Here is a 22919-nt window from a genome sequence, read left to right on the forward strand (position 1 = left end):
ACATGCTATCTTATTTTAAAGAAATTCTAGATTTTGTCCAGAAATATTTCAATATTTCAATACTTTTCCTCCCTCAGGGCTGGAAATGGAACCCAAGAATGCTCTACCACTGAGCTCTACCCCCAGCCCTTTTGATTTTTATTTTGAGACAGAATCTTGTTAAGTTGCCCAGGCTGACCTCAAACCTTGCAATCCTCCTGCTTCAGCCTCCTATGTCACTGGGATTACAGGCCCAGTGACAGTTTGCTCATTTTTTACAAAATGATTATACTAATGTAACTGATGCCTAGAAAAAAAACAAGGACTGTGCATTCCCTCCTCCTCCTCCTCCTCCTCCTCACCACCTTCCTCCTCCTCCTCCTCCTCCTCATTCTTCTCCTCACCCTCTTCCTCATCCTCCTCCTCATCCTCCTTCTTCTTCGGACTGGAGACTGAACCCAGGGCCACTTTACCACTGAGATACACCACCAGTCTTTTTTGGGAGAAGGGAGGTCCCAGAGATTGAACTCAGGGGCACTCGACCACTGAGCCACATCTCCAGCCCTATTCTGTATTGTATTTAGAGACAGGGTCTCACTGAGTTGCTTTGCACCTCGACATTGCTGAGGCTGGCTTTGAACTTGTGATCCTCCGGCCTCAACCTCCCAGACCACTGGGATTACAGTCATGCACCACCACACTCAGCCATCACCAGTCTTTTTTTTTTTTTTTTTTATTTATTTATTTTTGAGACAAGGTCTTGCTAAATTGCTAAGATTGGTCTCACCTGCCTAGTCGCTAGGATTATAGGCCTGGCATTTTTTTCTTAATTGCAATTTTTTTACATCAGGATCCAGAGTCAGGAATGTCAAGTTTTTTAGTTTTCATTTTTCACTCTTTTGTGTTTACCTTTTTACCATAGCTCAGTGGTAGAGCACTTATGTAGCCTGTGTGAAGTTCTGAATGTGATTCCCAACACTACCAAAAAAAAAAAAAAAAAAAGTCAGAATCCAAATAGGATCATGCTTTATTTTATAATTGCTCAACAATCATTTTCATAGTAATCTTTAAAACAACTTTTTCAATTAACATTAAAATGATAAAGAATCAGTTCATTTTTGGTTTTTGGACAGTTTAGGGTTTTTTGTTGTTGTTGTTATTTTGTTTTCTGAAACAATATTTAAAACACTATTGGTGGAATTGGGTTTGGTGGCGCACACTTGAAAACCCAGTGTCTCTAGAAGCTAACACAAAAGGATTGCAAGTTCAAAGCCATCCTCAGCAATTTAATTTCATCCTATTTCAAAAATTAAAAATAAAATAGGGGCTGGGATTGTGGCTCAGAGGTAGAGTGCTTGCCTACCATCCATGAGGCACTGGGTTCAATCCTCAGCACCAGATAAATGTAAAATAAAGATATTGTGTCCACCTAAAAGTAAAAAATAAATATAAAAAATAAATAAATAAAATGAATAAAAAAGGACTGGGGATATAAATTCACTGGTAAAACTTCCCTGGTTCAAACCCCAGTACAAAAAAAAAAAAAAAAAAAAAGCAACAAAAAAGCACTATTAGTGGCCTGGGGATATAGATCAGTAGTACAGAATTGAACCCTAACCCGGGGTTCAATCCCTAATACTGAAAAAAAAAACAAAAACAAAAAAACACTATTAGTTACCACTGTAGGCAGGAGGGAGAGTCAGAAATGTCAAGTTTTGTAATTTTCATTTTTTACTCTTTAGTGTTTACCTTTTTACATTCATACTTATTAGATATACTGATATAGAAATAAACTGATTAATATAAAAAATACAGGGACAAAACAAAATTTGGCAATGCAATCTTTTTTTTTTTTTTTTTTTTGAATTTTAACATTTATTTATTCTTAGTTCTCGGCGGACACAACATCTTTGTTGGTATGTGGTGCTGAGGATCGAACCCGGGCCGCACGCATGCCAGGCGAGCGCGCTACCGCTTGAGCCACATCGCCAGCCCCGCAATGCAATCTTTTGTGGTATTACTATCTAATGGCATTTTTTTTTCCCCCTGTGGTGCTGGAATTGAACCCAGGGCCTTGTGCATGTGAGGGAAGCACTCTACCAACTGAGCTATATCCGCAGCCCTCAGATGGTATTTTTTAAAAAGAAAATACTATCGAAAACTAAAAACAAATTAAATATGTCCTTTAAAATATAGCAATTTTTCGGGGCTGGGGATGTGGCTCAAGCGGTAGCGCGCTCGCCTGGCATGCGTGTGGCCCGGGTTCGATCCTCAGCACCACATACAAACAAAGATGTTGTGTCCGCCGAGAACTAAAAAATAAATATTAAAAATTCTCTCTCTCTCTCTCTCTCTTTCTCCTCTCTCTTTAAAAAAAAAAAAATAGCAATTTTTCAATTAAATATTATTATTTGTCATGAATTATTAGTCTATGAACTATATTTTAATGATGATTATGCTACTTAGAGTTAGCTACAGTACAGCTACCTCAATATGTAAATTCCTTTAGAATTCATTTGTTTCTTCCATAATTATAATTGTTTTTTTCCTTAACTATTGTGCCTCTGTTACTTAGACTCTCAGCCTTGGGTCTAAATTGAAACGAGTCTCCTTGGTGGACCAGCAATAGAATTTTGAAATCTTTAGTCTGGGATTGTGTAGTTTAGCCGACCTTAACGGCATTATCCTTGACTGGGGATGCACAAGCAAATTCATTTCCTGTCAGCCTCACTGAGACTAATGAGCTTTCCAACTGCAGTTTTCACTGAGGGATGATGACTGGGGCCATGCAGAGGGGTCTCTGAGAGCACAATGCCATCTTCTGGCAGAGTTCCTGGGAGGAAAAACAAACCTTGAAACATGCCTTGCAATAAACCCCTGGCTCTGGGAAAAGAGAATATCAGGCTCTATTATAAGTGTTTTATTTTCCTCCTACTTCAGGTGAAGGCAAGAAGAAATGAGTTTGATAAAATAATTGTGAAAAGGTCTGAAATTAAAATATAAATGCCCAACATAAAACAGAATATTCCATACTCCAGGAATTTGGAGAAAATGCTAAATCCAGTAGTAATAATCTGAGGATGGCTCCCATACATTCATACAATTGAGATGATTATGTAAGAAAATTAAAAATCTCCAGACTATTGTACTTGGCTGTCAATAAGAATAGGTATCTTACTTTTTGTAAAGTAGAATTATCCCCAAAATTACTTATTCCACATTTATGTCATAAACTGTGCCCATCCATAGAGAATATACCAGGATCTTTCCAAGGGAGTAGCTCCATAGGCCTCAAAAAGAGTTTTGCTAAGTGAGGATTGCAGATCACTCACACTGAATGATGATATAGTGAACTTACAGAGGGGCTGACTTCAATTTCTGACCACTTTGGTACAAATTAGATTTCCCTAGAAGATGAAATTGCTTTAAAGAACAGGTAATTTAAGCCTGCTCGGCAGGTCAGAAATCAGTGGTAACTACTGGGGCTGCCAGTAATGGTGGTGTTGAGAATAGGAAGTTATTATATACATTCAATTTCCTCCATACCAAAAATTAAATAAACAAATGCCATTCCAGGCAATGTGTGCTGCTTGGGTATCTGACTAACATTCCAGCTTCAAGCCCTACCACCACCACCACCAAACCAAACCAAGAATAATCTAGCTAATGATACTGTTGCAGGCTGGTGTCCTTTCTCAAAAATTGGTTCCCAATTATTCCAAGGGACAAGTGAGGCACCCACGTCTACCTACCTACTCCAGAGGAGGTAGATATACAAACCTGAGAAGGAGAGGGATAGTTTGTTCTATTTCAGTCTCTCAGATCTTTAGCATACATGGATCTTGTGTCCTCTGCAACATTTGTTCCCAGCACAGTTAACTGGATGTCATATTTCAGTATCTGGATTTAGCCAGCCCCTCCAGTAGCTGGGTGCTAACAAAATTTAAATAATATATATTTGTAGAGCACTTAATATACATTGATAGGATAATGTATATTTGTGCTTTTCTTTTGAAAGTATTTTCATATGCATTACTGATTTCTTTCTTACGATAAGCTTGAGAGGAATCTAGAAGAGTTATCCTGACTTATAAAGGTTATCCTGACTGACCCAAACTGTAGGGGACTTTCCTGAAGACACCAAGATGGCAGCAAAAATAAGCCTCAAACTGTGGAATACTACATCTCGCGAGCTTTTCCCCATTCCATGTGTGTGTTCAGCTATCAGATTCCAGCAGTATGGGCTGGAGATGTAGCTCAGCCATAAAGGACTCACCTTAAAAAACAACAACAAAAACAGCAACCTGAGAAAAGAAAAGTGACAGCTGATCTGAATGGCTCTTCAAGATCTCAGTGCCATCAGCAGAACTTTTCTCCTGATGATGACTAATGGCATTCAGGACAAAATATGGCACCTGGGCATACTGAATATTTTAAGATGAAGGAATCTGAGAAATGACATGTAGAAAGGACATTCTGACCTTCCCCTGAAATATGTCATAAAGCTCTCCTCTAAGAGATGCCTTTTTTTTTTGTACAGGGGATTGAGCCTAGGGTTACTTAACCACTGAGCCACATCTGCACCCCTTTTACATTTTATTAGAGACAGGATCTCACTGAGTTGCATAGAGCATTGCTAAGTTGCTGAGGCTGGCTTTGAACTTGAGATCCTCCTGCCTCAGGTTCCTGAGCTGCTGAGAATATAGGCATGCACCACTGCGCCCAGCAGGAGAAGCCTTCTTTATGCCCAAGGATCTTCCTATTTCTAAAGGCACAGTCTTGGGCTGGGGATATGGCTCCAGAAACTGGAGTCCTATCCACCTGTGGCTGTAATGAAAAGTGCTCCCCTCCTACCTAACTAGAGCTATGGAAAATGGAGCCTGAGCCATTGGGATCTTTTGGATGTCCTGCCAGTTGCTAGCTGAACAAAAAGAAAATCTACAGAAGTTTCAGTCAGACTCGTCACTCTCACTCACTGGAGCTCCTGACTGGGCACAGGTCTGGGAGGGTTGAAACAACTCTGGAGGTGAAGGTCAGGACTGCCAGAGAAGGGAGAAACCAATGGATAAGAATCTGCAGGAACTTAGAGAAACTGGTTTTGGTGTTATTTGATGTAGAACTTAATGAGAAAAAAGAAAAAACACACTAGCGCAAAGACTATTGTCTAATCCAGGAAAACGGTATTATGCAGGGTTCTCCAGAGAAATGGAACCAGTAGGATACGCATCCACCCATCCACCCCGACACATGCACACGCATATACGCATGTTATGAGGAATTGGCTTAAGTGATTAAGTCCCCAAATTTGCAGTCCATCAAGTATTAGAGACCCAAGAGAGGCAGTGGTGTAAATTCTAGTCTAAATCCAAAAACCTGGGAAACCAGTAGCATTCCCAGTCACTGTGACAATTGAAAGGGTCACACATTTCCAGAAGTTGTTCTAGGGAGCAATACTACTCCTGACTGGGAATCACTGAATTGGGGTCTTAAACCGTGACATTCAAAACCTAAGGATTTTAAAACTATCACTTTAAAAGACAAGTGTAGGGTCAGAAAATTGTGATACCTTTCCTCATGCATCAACCCCTACAGGAAAAAAAAATAGGTTTGCAAGAGAAAAGCAGAACACAGGTTCACTTCCACTGGCATGAAAATTGTTTGTACTTCTTGGAACTCTGTTTTTTCTCAACAATATGCCCCCTAACTTATTTATTTATTTATTTGTTTATTCAGCTAAAATGTTTTTCCATGCACTTGCCTAGTATGCACAAGGCCCCTAAGTTTTAATCCCTAATACTGAAAAAACAGAAGTTGGTCCATAATGTAAAAATTGAGCAAGGAGGCCAGACACAGTAGCACATACCTGTAATCCCAGCCACCTGGGAGGCTGAACCAGGAAAATCATAAGTTCAAGACCCTAAGAAACTTAGTAAAAGCCTGTCTCAAAGTTAAAAAAAAAAAAAAAAAAAGACTAGGAATGTAGTAGTTTAGTGGTAAAGTGCCTCTGGGTTCAATTCCCAGTACCAAAAAAAAAAAAAAAAAACTTGAGAGAGAACTTAGTGACATTGGGAATTTTGCAAACATTTTTTTTAATTTATTTTTTTTTTTTAGAGAGAGAGTGAGAGAGGGAGAGAGGAGAGAGAGAGAATTTTAATATTTTTTTTTTAATTTTATCGGCGGACACAACATCTTTGTTGGTATGTGGTGCTGAGGATCGAACCCGGGCCGCACGCACACCAGGCAAGCGCGCTACCGCTTGAGCCACATCCCCAGCCCCTGAAAACATTTTCCAAGAGATAACTTTACCAATAAGTTCAGTAATAGGCAAAAGTTCCATGATGAAGCCCCAGCAACAGCAGTGGCATTTCAGATGGGGACCAGCAAGACCCAGCTGCTACAGAGCCTCAAGAACAAAAAAGAAAAACTCCTGGCACCCAGCTGAAGAAAAACAACAAACTCTGTAGCAAAACCACTGCCAAGTTATCCACTAGTGCTCAAAGAATTCAGAAGGAACCAGCCAAAATAACCCTTTCTTCTCCTAATTGCCAGGCCTAAAGGAGAAAACATTTGTGATTGGAGATGGATGGTACTTCCGAGTTCTGTACATGAAAGTGGTTGTTTTTTCTAGATATTATATTTTTATCAGACAATTCACTTAAACCACCAAAGGTTACTAATGCCAGAACCTATCACTGCAACATCAACAGTCTGGGAGTTATCTGTGTAGACATCCTTAAAGACAACTGGAGTCCTACTTTGACTGTTGCAAAGGATTTGCTATCTATTTGTTCCCTTTTGACAGACTGCAGCCCTGCGGATCCTCTGGTTGGCAGCACAGTCACTCAGTATTTGACCAACAGAGCAGAACACGACAGGATAGCCAGACAGTGGACCAAGAAATGCACAACATGATTCACAGGATTTGTATGCAGTGTGAGAAAGCAGAAGGCATCCATCCTTTCCCTGTATGGCAAATCTTTACAGTCTTTCCAATACGGACTTCTGTGCATATGTAATACTGATTCTACTCTCTGCTTTTGTCGAATGGAAACTTAGAGACTTCACAAAAAAGGCAAATGTTATCAAGAGCAGAACTTTATAGCTGTAGATTAGTTAGATTTAAAATGCTTGGAACAGGTGGCACATGCCCGTGATCCCAGCATTTTGGGAGGCTGGGGCAAGATGATCCCAAGTTCAGAGTCAGCCTCAGCAATTTAGCAAGATCCTGTCTCAAAATTAAAAGGGCAGAAGGGCTGGAGGGCTGGGTGCACACCTGTAATCCCAAGGACCCAGGGAAAGGAAGCTGAGACAGGAGGATCCAGAGTTCAAAGCCAGCCTCGGCAAAGGTGAGGTGCTAAGCAACTCAGTGAAACCCTGTCTCTAAATAAAATACAAAATAGGGCTGGGGATGTGGCTCAGTGGTCAAGTGCCCCTAAGTTCAATCCCGGGTACCAAAATAAATAAATAAATAAAAAGGGCTGGAGATGTAGCCTAGTGATAAAATGCCCCAGGGTTCATCTTCAGTACCACAAATAAATAAATAAAATGCTTACTTGCAAGTCTTGCTTTTTTGAGATATCAAAATGTATTTTGCCGGGCTGGGGATGTGGCTCAAGCGGTAGCGCACTCACCTGGCATGCGTGCGGCCCGGATTCGAGCCTCAGCACCACATACAAACAAAGATGTTGTGTCCGCCGAGAACTAAAAAATAAATATTAAAAATTCTCTCTCTCTCTCTCTCTCTCTCTCTCTCTCTCTCTCTCTCTCTCCTCTCTCACTCTCTCTTTAAAAAAAAATGTATTTTGCCATGTACTAAGGATACTGGTCCTGAAGTCTACCAAACTATTATAGGGCATTTTAGCCTAATTCATTATCTTTATGAGGTTATAAAAGCAACCATAAATGACTAGGAATTATGTCATTTGTATTAAACCCAGATCTATTTCTGAATATGTGATTCATATTGTTGAGAAAATGCTTTACCTTTTGCCTTTGTCAGTTTGTAATGAAAGGACTTCCTTTTACTCTTTGTTGCTCAAAGGGTACTGATGTGTCATCTCAAACAATAAACACGCTCCTGAAGGCATAAATAAAAAAGTTTTATGTGACATGGGCCTTTATAAATAAAGACCCAGCGGACTGGGGCTGTAGCTCAGCAGCAGAGCGCTTATCTAGCATGTATGAGGCACTGGGCTCAATCCTTAGCACCACATAAAAATAAACAAATAAAATAAAGGCATGTTGTCCACCTACAGCTACAAAAAAAAAAGTGGAGGGGACTTGTTTATGCTTAGATTTGATGAAGAATAGACAGCCATATAGAGATGCAATTGGACAAATGGGTGCCATCTAACGGTAAAAGACTGAAGAGCTGGGGAGGCTCAGTACAGCCTGTGTGTTCAGATTCTTAGAATCTGCTCAACATTCATTCCTTCTCTAATAGGGCAGGATCCCGTCTGCAGCAAGGATCTTATGACTGACTTACTGTCAGACAAATTAGGTCACAGGATCTTTTTTATGGCCAGGTCTTACACAGAAATATGGGGAAAGATTAGAGAAATATGTCTAGGTCTTACAGTTAGCTTTGGGGAGTTGGATTCTAGTTTCTATGGTCCGACTTGAAGAAGAGGAATTCTTGTTTCTATGGCCATCCTTGATGAATATGGGGAAGCAAGAGAAAGAAGTACAGGAAAAGAGCAGAAAGATCTTGCTCTTGAGACCCTTCCCTTCAGGTCAAAGTGTTCAGCATGCCAAGCCATCATATTCTGAGCCCCACCTCATGTCAGAAGTCCTGATGGGGTGGAAGGACAGACAAGAAAATGGTTCCAGAAGGTAAAACAGAGTTGTGTCTAGTATTAAAAAGTAAAAAGCATCAGGAGGCTGAGGCAGGAGGATCACGAATTCAAAGCCAGCCTCAGCAAAGGCAAGGCACTGAGCAACTCAGTGAGACCCTGTCTCTAAATATAATACAAAATAGGGCTGGGGATGTGGCGCAGTGATTGTGTAACCCTGAGTTCAGTCCCCAGTACTCCCCCCACCAAAAAAAAGTAAAAAGCAAATATGGGTTTCAATGAACTTAAAAGAGCAGACTAAGTGAGTAGAAAAAATGGTACAGGATAGCAAATTATTAAAGACTAACAGAAAAAGTCTAAAGTCATCTGTAATCAAGAACAACATAAAACAAGATAATGGCAAAATACAACTTCAATCCTTCAAATTCAAAATGGAGACATTGTACATGGGACGGGGTGGTGCCCACCTGTAATCCCAGCAACTCCAAATCCCAGCAACTGGGGAGGCTGAGGCAGGAGAATCACAAATTCAAAGCCAGCCTGGGCAATTTAGCAAGACCCTGTTTCAAAAATAAAAGGGCTGGGGGTGTAGCTCAGTGGTAGAGCACCCTCAAGTTCAATCCCTAGTACTGAAAAAAGAAGGAGGAGGGGGAAGAGGAAAATGAAACCATCAGAGAAGAGCAGTGCAATCAAGAGAATAAAGGAAAGAGCTTCAAAGAGAGAGAGAGAGAGCGCTCAAAGGCTGACAAAAGGTCAAGGAAGGTTTAAAAATGGGAGAGGGCTGAGGGTGTAGCAGTTGCCAAGCATGTGAACATCCCTGAGTTCAATCTACACACACACAAACCAAAAAAAAAAAAAAATGGAGAAAGAGAAAGAGAACTTGCATTAGACAACTAGTGGTTGTTGAACTTCAAAAGAAGTTTTTCCATAGACAGCCAGAACACAGGGGATGGAAGAGTGAGTAGTTAGTAAGGGAGTAAAGTGAATAGAGTGAGTGTGCCTTGAATGATGAAAGGTGATGTGCACGTTGACAGGTCCAGAAGTTTCCATGGCACTGCAGGTGACAGCAAGAGCTGAGAAGTGTGCTTCTCAGGTTCACATCTTCACATTGCCAAATACTAGGTGTGTGTCTTTGAACAAATTCAAAGACGGGGATGGGGGGACTTACATCAGGATCATGTGGAAATGGCTCCATATCGACACTAGAGGGAGATTGTCCATCAATGAGAAGAGCCTCAGAGAACAAGGCTTGTGCTGAAATTCCTTCTCTGCAACAAAGCTCATAAAGCTCATAGGGATACCTCCTCCTTCTTAAAGCTTTTTTTTTTCCTTGATGACAGGGTGTCACCTGGCTGCCCAGGCTTCAAGGGATCTTTCCATCTAAGTAGCTGGGACCACAATCACATGCCACCTTGGCTGGGCTCCTCATAAAATTGTGAGGATTAAGTTGGATACTGCACTAAACAGTTTTTCCTTGAAAAATCTCTGTAGACAAATAGGAATATAGAAAAGAAGAGTGGACAGATATAGAAGATAAAAGAGATACAATAATTATGTAGAGAGAATACTGGAGGAAGATCACAGAAATGTGGAGTCTTGTCTAGGTTCTACCATTTGCCAGTAAATTAAATGTTTCTGGACTGCAGCTGTAAAATGGGATCACCATAAAATGAGACACTGTATGTTTAAGAATACAGATAAACCAGGCACTGTGGCACATGCCTATAATCCCAGCCGTCTAGGAGGCTAAGACAGGAGGATTGTGAGTTCAAAGCCAGCCTCAGCAAAAAGCAAGGCACTAAGCAAATATAAATTAAAATACAAAATGGGGCTAGGGATATGACTCAGTGGCTGAGTTCCCCTGAGTTCAATTCCTGGTACCAAAAGGAGGAGGAGGAGGGGAGGGAGGAGGAGGAGGGAGAAGGGGGAGGAGGAAGGGAAGGAGGAGGGGGGAGGAGGGGGAAGGAGAGGGGGAGAGGGGGAGAGGAGGAGGGGGGAGGAGGAGGAGAAAGAAAAAAAAAATGAATACAGATAAGAGGTCAGGCTGGGAAATTTGGTGATACCCAGCGTCAAAATGAAAACTTTAAAAAGGGCCGGATGTTGCTCAAAAGTAGAGACAAAAAAAAAAAAAAAGTAGAGCGCCCTGGGTTCCATTCCCAGTACAGAGGTGGGGCGGGGCCAGGCGGGGTGGGGTGGAGAGGAGTGGCGGGGGTGGGGGCATCTTACATCAGGACCAGGTGGAAATGGCTCGGTATGGACACTAGAGGGAGACTGTCCATCAATGAGAAGAGCCTCAGAGAACAAGGCTTGTGCTGAAATTCAAGAGTCGCAGCCCTGGGAGTACTGTTGCCTGTTCCCTATAGTTTCAAATTAGAGCTGAAATGGGGACCCTGGCCCAGAGAGGAAGAAGCCAAAGCAGAGGGGGCAACAGAAAGGTAATTTCCAGTGAAAGGAAAAGCAACAAAGTATTTGAGAAGAGCTCTGCCTAGAAATGTTTGCAATTGCCCTGTTTTAAGTCATTGTAATAATATAACACAACTGCTGAGGGTGGTGGCAGACACCTAGTCCCAGCTGCTAGGGAGACTGAGACAGGAGAATCACTTGAGCCCCTAAATTCGAAATCAACCTGAGCAACACAAATGCTTTCTCAAAAAGATAAATCAATAAATAAAAATAATATAACACAAGATTCCGTGGCTGACTTAATAGTTAAGATCCCTGGAACTCAGGAAATTAGCTTCCATAGTTGTACATGGGGTTTTCCATTAGTGGAAGCAGGAATTGCTAAATTAGAGGGAACTGTGAGCAGAAAAACTTAGAAGATTCCAAAAAAACCTTTCAAGGAAAGCTGGCACACTGGTCCAGGCCTGTAGGTGCAGGCAGGAGGATCACAAGTTTTAGACAAGTGACTTAGCAAGACCCTGTCTCCAAAAAAAGGGGGGTGGGGGTGGGGATGTCACTCAGGGGCAGAGCACTCCTGGGTTCAATCCCCAGTACCATGAGGAAAACAATCCATACATACATACAGAAGAAATTAAAGGAAGACAAGTTTGCAAATTTCCTGTTTGCCAGATAGATCTAATCAAAGCTTAACTCCTAGGTTAGTGGAACCTCCATTCTAGAAGACACCTTGGGATCTGAGTCACTGACAGTCCTAACTTCCACAGGCAGACTGATATAAGCAAAAGCCTGGATCTCCAAGACTAGATCCTATCTAAATTGATTCAAAGTGAAAATTCATACAAAATGTGTTTTGCAAAATTTCATGAACAATTCACAAACATGAATAAAAATATCCCATGGTCCCCCAACAAAGACCCAAATGAAGGCCTAATAGTGAAAAGAGTATGAAATAACCACTGTTCACAAATAGCTCAACCCCTTTGAGCTATTTGCGAACAGCATAGGAATACTACATGTCTCTATTTACCTGTTAAGTCTACTCTCCTTTTTTGCATTACAATCTTGCACTGTAATGGATTGGCAAAACTTGTGAAGTTTGTTAGCAATTGCCAAAAGCCTAGTCGAAGTATCAATTTGAAATGGATCTCAGCCTATCTCCTCACACTATTTAAGCAACAATAAAAACCTGATTCTGGGGATTGAACCCAGGGTCTCATGCATATTAGGTAAGTGCTCTAACACTAAACTATATATTCCTCATTTCCAATAATAACCTAAGATGTATTAAAATTAGCAATACTTTAACTATGTTTCACTTAATACATAAAATAAAAGTAATAAATGGCAAAGTATTAGTATCCCCAGTTGACAGATGAGAAAACTGAAGCTCAGAGAGGATATAGGGCAACAATCAGTCAGAGCCTCCTTCCTGGAGCGTTAACAAGGACATTTCAGGCTGGGGATGTGGCTCAAGCGGTAGCGCGCTCGCCTGGTATGCGTGCGACCCGGGTTCGATCCTCAGCACCACATACCAACAAAGATGTTGTGTCCGCCGAGAACTAAAAAATAAATATTAAAAATTCTCTCTCTCTCTCTCTCTCTCTCTCTCCTCTCTCACTCTCTCTTTAAAAAAAAAAAAAAAAAAAAAAAAAAGATGAGATGACCAGGAACCACCTTAAAGGCAGGTAAGGTTTAAAAAAAAAAAAAAAAAACAAGGACATTTCAAATATTTGTAGGTACCTCTCTCCACTAGTGACTGCTGGCCACACTGACCTTGAACTAGGTCTCTTAACATGTTCAACTGGATGATTCTGCCTTAAATTTTCCAAAAGAAAATTTAAAAGTTTTCCATTTATCTTAAACTTTATATAAGTATATTTATCTTATACTTTATACTCAATAATCTGATTTCTAGGTCCGGACAAATTCCACTGTACTTACTGCAGACTCCCCCTCCCCTAAGTAATATTTCTTAACTAACTAAAATCTATAGATGAAGCAAGCCATAGTGGCACATACCTGTAATCTCAGCAACTCGAAGGCTGAGGAGGAAGTTTTAAGGCCAAGCTAGGGAACTTAGCAAGACCCTCACAAGTTAGGAAGATCCTGTCTCAAAAAAAAGGTTGTAGCTCAGCAGTAGCGCACTTGTTTGGCATGCGTGAGGTACTGGGTTCGATTCTCAGCACCACCCCAAATAAATTTAAAAAAATAAAGGTTCCTCAACAATTTAAAAATTTTTAAAAAAAGAGCAGGTGGGAGCTGGGGGTGTAACTCAGTGGTAAAGTGTCCCTGGGTTCAATCCCCAGTATCAAAATAATAAAATGAAATCTATAGATGAAAAAAAACTTTGTAAATTATCACTCTGGTTTGCATGTTTTTTATTTGATACTCAGCTCCTAAGTATGTTCCTTAGTGCCTTCTATACCTTCTGAGAACTATAGCCCAATCTCTTTATTCGTGGGGGGGGGGGGGGGCTGCAGGGGTACTGGGGATTGAACTCAGGGGCACTCCACTACTGAGCCACATCCCTAACCTTACTTTTGTATTTTATCAGAGACAAGATCTCACTGAGTTGCCCAGAACATCGCTAAATTGCTGAGGCTGGCTTTGTACTTGTTATCCTCCTGCTTCTGCCTCTCAAGCCGCTAGTATTACCGGCGTGCACCACCATGCCCAGCCAACCTTATTTTCATTTTTATTTTTTGTGCTGGGAATCCAGTTCTAGGCCTGGTGCATACTTGGCAAGTGTTTGACCACTGATCCAAGACACTCTTTTCTGTTTAAAGGAACTGAGCAGTCTGACTAGTCATCAAGTTTTCCAAAACTGCTTCTAGGAGTTATTACTTTAATCCAATTAGCACTTCCTTCCTGTCATTTGAAAATTTAATGTTCTCCTAATGAGATATTGAATATGTATAGAATTAAGTTATACAAAGTAGCAAACAGCATTTTAAAAATGAACTTAATGGTGTTGTGGCTCAGTGATAGAGCGCTTGCCTCACACGTGTGAAGCACTGGGTTCAATTCTCAGCACCACATATAAATAAATGAGTAAAATAAAGGTCCATCAACAGCTAAAAAATATTTTTAAAAAATAAAAAAATTTAAATGAACTTTCCTGAAACAGCAAGTTCCTGCCACAAGAGAGCACTAGAAGTTTGGAAGCATACTCAAAAAAAACTACTTTTCACAAAGCAATTTTAAAGTTTAAAAAAAAAGAAGTACAAGTTATAGGGTCAAAAATATTTAGAAGATTCATGTTGCTTAACTTGATGTGTTTCCACTAATGTTTTTAAACTCATTTTTTAAACGTTGCCAATAAATATTTTAAACTCTTAAGAATGTATGCAAAATATTTCTTAGTATGTATTTTATGTTTCAATTGTTTATTTAAACATAAAAAAAATTTTTTTACTCTGGGGGTGTATCTCAGTGGTATTCAGCATACATGAGGAGCTGGGTTCAATCCCTACCAAAAAAAGAAAAAAAGTAAGATTTTTTACTTAAACAAAAAATTGAATGTTAAAGAAAAATACTAGAGGTCTGTGTTTTTAATCTTACAAAACACTCATTGACTGGGGCACCTTGGGTAAATTCACACCGTCCTGTGATGATTTACCTGGATGTGTTTCCCTCAAGTCCAGCAAATCAAGACCCAAACCAAATGTTGGTCCAGCTTTCTCTAGCACCATATCGCCTGTGCAGAAAAATGAATCATTCTCTCTTCTGGGCTTCTCTGTAATCCACCACTTGGTGGACCCAATGTAGTTAAATGAAGGAAACATTTCTTAAGAACCTACTGTGTGCCTAAGAACCTATCAGAGGCTGAGTTCCTTCCCTCAAAGAGTTAATAGGATAACATAGTAACTTTTTTTATATGTACTTTTCCAGTTGTAGAAAAACATACCTTTGTTTTGTTTTTATGTGGTGCTGAGGATGGAACCCAGTGCTTCATGCATGCCAGGGGAGCCCTCTACCACTGAGCCACAGCCCCAGCCCTGAGTAACATTTTTTTAATGCAATTTTTGTGCAAAAGCAGGGGTATAATAATGGAAAAGATATGGAGGAGAAAGATCAGGAACAATACATAACATTTATTATTAAAAGAAATATTTCCAGGCACTTTTTTGCACTCAATGTGAAAGAGAATTTCAGTTTTATTTATTGAACACCAACTTCAAAAGCTGTATAAAACACCATGAGGAGGTGTACAAAAGGAATAAATGGCATGGTTTGTGACTCAAGGTTTCAATCACGCTGGATAAATAAAACATACAGTAACTACTTTGGGACATTACAAAAGCAACATTGCATTCAAATTTAATTAGCTTATTACTAAAAATACATATGCATGTAGTTTGTAGAACAGAGATGTGACGCAGTGTAGTACAGAACTGGCCTCTACTATGCACAAAGACCTAGATTTAATCCCAAGTGCCTCAAAAGAGGAAGAAAAAAAGGACACATAATAAACCCACCTAAAGCACTTTTGATTTAATGTAAAATAAGAAAATAAGAAGTTCCATTAGGTCTAGAGGAGAGAACCCAGCATTAAGAAAATGAAATATGAAAAGCTTCTTCCTCTCAACTCTGCACAGAATGAAATAAAATAGGAGTGAGGAGATGAGAAACTAAGCTGTCAGACATTGATACATGACCTTCAAATCAGTAGTCACAGGGCGTGGGGAAATCTATAATCTTGCAAGTTACTTAACAGTTTCTTCACTTATAAAATGAGACTCTCATGTTAAGTGGTCTCTAAGGATTTTCCCAGCTCCACTCTGCTGTTTCCCCTACCCCCCACCTAGAGCTCTACAGTGAGTTCCAACCCCAACCTTTTTTTTTTTTAATTGTGAGATAATATGTCACAAATGGCCTAGGCTAGCCTCAAATTTGAAATCCTCCTGCCTGATCCTCCAGAGTAGTCGGGATTATACGTGTGCACCAACACGTCTGGTTTATACTGTGATTTTTACGGTGCCAGCTACTGGAATGGAGTGATTGAGTCTAAAAGACATAAACCATCAGGGAATCAATAGGAGCCTGGTGACAAACCAGAGGTGCAGAAGATGAAGGGAAGAGAGGAAAAAAATAATTCCTGGATACTGAAGCACTTTGAAAAGGACAAAGTCCTCTACAATGTATGCAGTCATAAAAATCATTATTCACCAAGTCTGGTTAAAAAAGTCTGGATAATAGAAGAGTTCCCAGTGATACTACTGACATTAACCAAAACCAGAGAAACTAAGAGGGGAAAGAAAGTGAACCTTCCTTTCACATGCTAATTCACTCACCCCCCACCTCTCCAGATTATTGAGATGCAATTTACCACTGAGGAAGGACCCGGGGGATTCTCTTATTTTCATGCAATTTCCCTCTACATTCTTTTAGTCTGAAAACATTCCCAAGGAAGCTAAAGAAATTAGCTATTCAATGGTTGGGGTAGCACGCTTGCCTAGCCAGCTTAAGGCCCAGCTTCTTACTCCAACAAAACAAAAACAAAAAAAACAGCTATTCAAATTTGGTAATTACAAAGATTTATTATCTTGTAAAGACTATTCTCCATAGTATTGTTTTCTGAAAATTAAAAACAGAAAGACTTATTAGGAAGAAATTACATTAAAACTTGATCAGAGAGTAAAATACATTTAGGTTTGTGCTTCAATAGGATAACATTGTAGGAAGCTGGTCGACTTCATGGAGCCTGGGAGGTTTATAGCTTAGGTCACTATACCATGATGTGGTTAGAGATTCTCCCTCATAGGTACTTAATTGCTCAACCCCAGAAGGGCCACTACATGCATCCACAGGTTCACTAACTGGAGCAAAGAGGAAAGGGTCGACTATTTTCATAAATGCCCATCCAGCAGGATTTGATGGAAAGAGACAGGCATGACTCTGGAGTTGGTGTCAAAGGACTCGGAGAACACTGATTAAGGAAGCATTTTCCTGACTGATGGAAAAAAGGACTCAGTTATGCTCATGTACTCTGCTGGAAGGTTATGCAATTTATTATGTAGTGCTTAATGGAAGTAAAATGAAAAAGAAGAAATTTTAAAGTAAAAATCTTGTTTTTCAAACTAAATGTTAACCCTTGTAACTCAGAACCACACACTTGATACAGCTTCGGAAGGATTACAACATAAAATATGAAGCCTTTGACATTTCAGTCTTTTTTCCTTTACATTTACCACAGGCTTTATTCCTGTTTTATGATAAGGAAGTTATAAACACGAAAATAAAATTCATCCTTAAATCTAGCAGGCGCAGCAGAGAAAAGTGTAAGATTGAGAATGAGATGCACCAAGACTTCACCTCCTAAGAATCCATAATGCACAAGCCAAAGGTTATTTATTAATTGATGAACTGCCCAGGAGTAATCTACTCTAAACCCACTCTGTTTGTGTCCTCATCTATAAAACCAGAGATGATGCTAACTCCCACCTCCCAGAACCTCTGTGAGGATTAAATAAATTAAAATATGTAAAATGCCTGAATTGTGTGCCTGGCACATGGTGCTCCATCAATGTAGATGTCATTAGTGCTGTTAGCTACTGATAAGAAAAGTCACTGCTGGGCTAGGGTTGTGGCTTAGTGGAGGAGAGCTCGCCTAGCATGTGTGAGGCCATAGGTTCAATCCTTAGCACCACATAAAAATAAATAAAAATAAAGATATTGTGTCCAACTCCAGCTAAAAAATAAATATTTTTTAAAAAAAGATGTAACATGGACTCTGTTCTGAAGAATGTAAATATGTTAAAAAATAGAAAGAAACGTCACTGCTGTCATTAAACGGTCTCAGGAAAGCAGCAGTGTAAACTGTCAGTAACAGAATGATATAATTTGAGAATTATAAGATGATATAAACACAAATGGAAGAAAAAAAGAAAAACAAGGTGGCATGCACATATTGTAGAAAAATTGCTCAAGTTCTAACTTTTCCGAATTTTTTCAGCTTACCTCAAAGAATCTCTTACTAGAGTGTTAAAATGAAGAAACACTCATAGTTTCTCAGATTTCATCACAGACACAATCAATTCTCCCAAGGAATATCTGAGTGACTAATTTGTTTTCCAAACAAAACTGATACTAGATAAATAAATACCTTTATTCTAGGTACTGAAAAGACACAATCCGCACCATAAATAGACCGAATTTGTTCAGAAATCAATGTCTTAGAAATTTTAAAGGATCTGTTTTTTCAAAGCCTGATTACTTCTTTGTGAAATGATGACCAAATCAATATTAAACTAGATAGCAAAACTCTATACCCTGGAATGCACATCCTGAGACAGCCAAGCATCCCATCCTTCACATTCTGTCAAGCAGAAACAAGAAAAGGATAAATCTCCAGAGCTGATCTTGTGACAGACAGTGGCATAGGAGTGTTGTCAGGCTGACTCCCAAGTGAAGGCTTCACTACACTCCTCTACATTTGCAAGAAAATACAAAACTTAAGTTTAATATATTTCACTTCAGTTTTTAAATAAAAGAAAAAGTGTAATTCTTACTCTTTATAATGGATACAAATGGCATCTAGAAAAGTCACCCTGGGATGGAAAAAAACAAAGAGCATTGGGTTTTACAACTGGCCAGGGCTGGTTTGACTCTTACAGCACTAGTGACAGCAAATAAATCAGTTCTCATCTAAGCCTCAGTTTATCCTCTCAAAAAATGGGTTAACAGATTAAAAGTATAGGCTTTGGAGTCAGGCTGCTCAGGTACATGTTACCATGTCACTAAATCTTTTTTTTTAATTATTCTTTTTTTTAGTTTTCGATGGACACAACATCTTTTTTTGTATGTGGTGCTGAGGATCGAACACGGGCCGCGCGCATGCCAGGCCAGCGCGCGCTACCCCTTGAGCCACATCCCCAGCCCCGTCACTAAATCTTTTTAACTATATGACCCTTATCAAACTATGTAAGGTCTTTTTTTCTTTTTCTTTCTTTCTTTTTTTTTTTTTTTTTTTTTTTTTTTGGTGCTGGGGATTGAACCCAGGGCCTGCAGAGGAATGCAGAGACAATCACTCTACCAACTGAGCTCTTCATGCCTCAGTTTTCCTATACGTGAAATGGGATAATAATTCTCTCTCTTACATGGAGTCATAGGAATAAATGAAAAAAGTTGGGTTAGGGATGTAGCTCAGTAATAGAGCGCTTAATTACCACACATGAGACCCTGGGCTCCACCCCAGCACACACATCCAAAAAAAATCCAAGAAATCTACCTAAAATATGTGCACAGTACCTTGTAGTTATTTGCAACACTAAATGTTAGCTATTTTTGCTAACTTGTAATGGGGTACAGAAAATACTATCCCAAAATATAGCACCCTGGCATCCTGAGTTTTTAGGCTAAAGAAATACTCCTCTTTAGCTTCCCTGAAGGCTAAGATAAGAGCATCACCAAGTTTGAGGCCAGTCTGGGCCACTTAGTGAGATCCTGTCTTAAAATAAAATTCAGTGGATATAAAAAAACAGGGAGGCTGGGACTTAGCTCAGTAGCACTTGCCTAGCATATGCAAGACACTAAGTTCCACCCTCAGTAAAAGATAGAAAGAGTAGGCAAGAAAGCTAGCTGAAGGAAATTGAGAAAGCCACACAGAAAGATCTGTCTGAACTTCCATAGTCCCTTCTCTTTAATTTGCATTAATTCATACCCCTTTTGTCCAATCATATTTCTACAGGATTGTCCATTATTCATCAAACCTAAGTATACAAATCATTTTCTCTCAAACCAAGTATAGTAGTGCTTGCCTGTAATCCTAGCAAAGACAGAGGCTGAGACAGGAGTATAGCAAGTTTGAGCCCAGCCTGGGCAATTTAGCAAGACCCAGACATGAAATAAAAAATATAAAGGGCTGGGGATGGAATTCAGTGGTAGAGTGCCCCTTGGTTCAATTCTCAGTAAAAACAGTTTTCTGTGGGTTTTTGAGTTTTCATTGCTGAAGTGTTCCACATCATGCAAAACTTTGGTTAAATAAATTTGCAAAACTTCACTCTGGTCAATCTGTCTTTTGTCATGGGGTCTCAAAAAAAAAAAAAAAAAAAAAAGATGCTCCTTTTTCTTCCCTAGGCTTACAGAATTGTTATAGGGATTAGAAGTCAAATGTGTATAGAAGTATAAAACACAAATGTAATGGTAAGTGGTAATAGTGGTAGCAGTTACTTTATTACCATTATTATGAGATATAATTTATCTAGTAATAGGAATGGTGATGACACCCAAATCTTCCCACAAAGTCTACCCATCTCCATTCTACACTTAGTCAAGAGCTTCAGTCTGAAAAACTGTGAGAAAAAGGACAGAAATTATGTCTTTTCCTCATTACCCTAGATACATGTGTGACTGCACTTATGGTGTGACGCTACTTCATGTACAACCAGAGAAATGAAAAGTTGTGCTCTAATTGTGTAAAATTAATCAAAATGCATTCTGCTGTCATATAACCTAATTAAAATTAATTAATAATTTTTAAAAAGAAATTATGTCTTTTCCTTTTTTCAACATTCACACAGTGCCTGGCACAAAATATTGCTAAATTACATATTTGACAAAGGGCTTAATGAAGGAATAAATACTATTTTGTAAATATTAATAGCAGATAGCAAGTCATCAATTCCCATTTGTTGAAGCAATTATAGCTAATTAATGCACATGAAGTTAATGTAAGAATTCAACACATTCAATAGCAAGTCAGTACTGTGATAAACTTTTCCACATTCATTCACAGACAAGAAACCATACAAATTATGGGAGTACACAGTGTGTTGTAATCTCCACCAAATCTCCACCAGCTATAATCATACCGCTTCCTGGTCCCCAAAACCAACCTCAGCCCTTCACTTTAAGGAAATGTGGCCATGTAAAATGTGACAGTGCTGGCAATTAAGAGTTAACAGACAGCATTTAAAATGCCATATTATCTCCTTAATATTCATTGCTGAAGTGTCCCACATCATGCAAAACTTTGGTTAAATAAATTTGCAAAACTTCACTCTGGTCAATCTGTCTTTTGTCATGGGGTGTAAAAAAAAATGCTCCTGTATGAGACAAAGGGAGTAAAGGGATCAGTTTGAATTCATCAGCAGTTCTAGAAAACAAACCCACAGCTCAAGACTTCTGACACTGGAAAACTATATTATTATGATACAGGGCAGACCCACTTCCCATGAAGCCCTTACCAGTTAAACAACTCATTGGAATAATTCAGTTTAAATTTGGTTTAAATAAATCAGTTTAAAAACTGGTGTGATGGGAGAGTGGAACAGGTTAACCACATAACAGAGCCACTGGACACATCCAGGATATGAAACTTTCTAAAGGACAATTCATTCTATTTCCTTAAGAAATCAATGATGCTCACTATGTAGGAATGAGATGGGAAAACCAGGTCAGGAAGTTGTTCTGCCATGCAGCAAGTACATTGGTCTAAGTATGAGCTACTTTTAAATTGTTAATGAACCCTGACATTTGCATCTAGGTTTTTTTCCACTTGTGGAGTTTAAGATAAAAAAGCAAAAGGCTTTCTCTTCCTCCTCTTTTGTCTCTCTTTCTATGAGTGACAATAATTGTCCATGTGAGAATCTGTCATTCCTCCTCCCAATATGGACACCTAGATTTTCTTCACAAAACTTTTCATCCTCATTTCTATCAAGCATCCCCCATTCTGGCAAGCATTCTTGAGTAGCTTTGGGGCAGGAATTACAAAGGCAAAGCACAGCAGAAGGTGACATGGGCCTGGAGACCAGGGTCCTGGTAAATTGAACAGAGTCTGCATGGGCAGGCACCAGAATCCTCCATGCCATGAGAGCAGGCTCACAGGGCCATGGGGGTTTTGTTCTTTGTTTTATTTTGAACAGAAGCTAGAAATTCATACTTTTATATAAAATGAATCTAGCCCCTCCAAAATCCCCCCGAAAAAAACCATAATGTGAACTCAACTCAGCACACAAATTAGAAGTTAGTTACCTCTGCTTTTAAAATAACAAGATGCTGGGCTGGGGATGTGGCTCAAGTGGTAGCGCGCTCGCCTGGCATGCGTGCGGCCCGGGTTCGATCCTCAGAACCACATACTAACAAAGATGTTGTGTCCGCAGAGAACTAAAAAATAATAAATATTAAAAAAATTCTCTCTCTCTCTCTCCTCTCTCACTCTCTCTTTAAAAAATAAAATAACAAGATGCTTTTGAGTTGACTGTAGGAAATTAGAACTGGAAACAATTTTAGAAATCATCATGCACCAGTCCTGGCAAAGGAAAATTGGGACCCAGAGCAGCCTATAGCTTTATGCAGCTGAACTAATGCTAACTGGGAACAAAATATTATGCTCAGCAGAGGTCATGCATGGTCCTTGTCCTCAAGCTGCTCACCCTCCAATGAAGGAGATAACTTGAGAACAGCTGGAAGGCAGTTTTATTTATGCCATCCAATAATAGAGAATTGGATTAGGTGCAGAAATAGAACAAGGAACTAGTCAACTCTCTGAGAGCCATTTAAAGCCTCTCCTAGGAACCCAGGCCTCCTGCTTCTGCAGTCCAAATCTCCACCAGCTATAACCATATGGCTTCCTGGTCCCCAGAACCAACCTCAGCCCTTCCCTTCAAGGAAATGTGGCCACATAAAACGTGACAGTGCTGGCAATTAAGAGCTAAGCAGACAGCATTTAAAATGCCATATCCGGGTTTCGGACAACCTATCAAGGGGAAAAACACTGGGCCCTTGATTGCTCAGCACTGGAAG

General features: G+C 39.6%; 1 protein-coding gene and 1 pseudogene across 4 annotated transcripts in view; one reads left to right on the forward strand and one right to left on the reverse strand.

Moving 5' to 3' along the window:
- ANK2 (ankyrin 2) overlaps positions 1–22919 on the reverse strand; it is a 673244-nt gene that overhangs the window by 601392 nt on the left and 48933 nt on the right. The gene's annotated exons all lie outside the window — the stretch shown is intronic.
- Positions 5165–6891, forward strand: LOC308654261 (ubiquitin-conjugating enzyme E2 E3-like; annotated as a pseudogene). The gene is made up of 2 exons: positions 5165–5193; positions 6324–6891. The product of its transcript is annotated as a ubiquitin-conjugating enzyme E2 E3-like (transcript).

Source organism: Spermophilus citellus (genome assembly GCF_964194105.1).
Source record: "Spermophilus citellus genome assembly, chromosome: 8".
Classification (NCBI taxonomy): domain Eukaryota; kingdom Metazoa; phylum Chordata; class Mammalia; order Rodentia; family Sciuridae; genus Spermophilus; species Spermophilus citellus.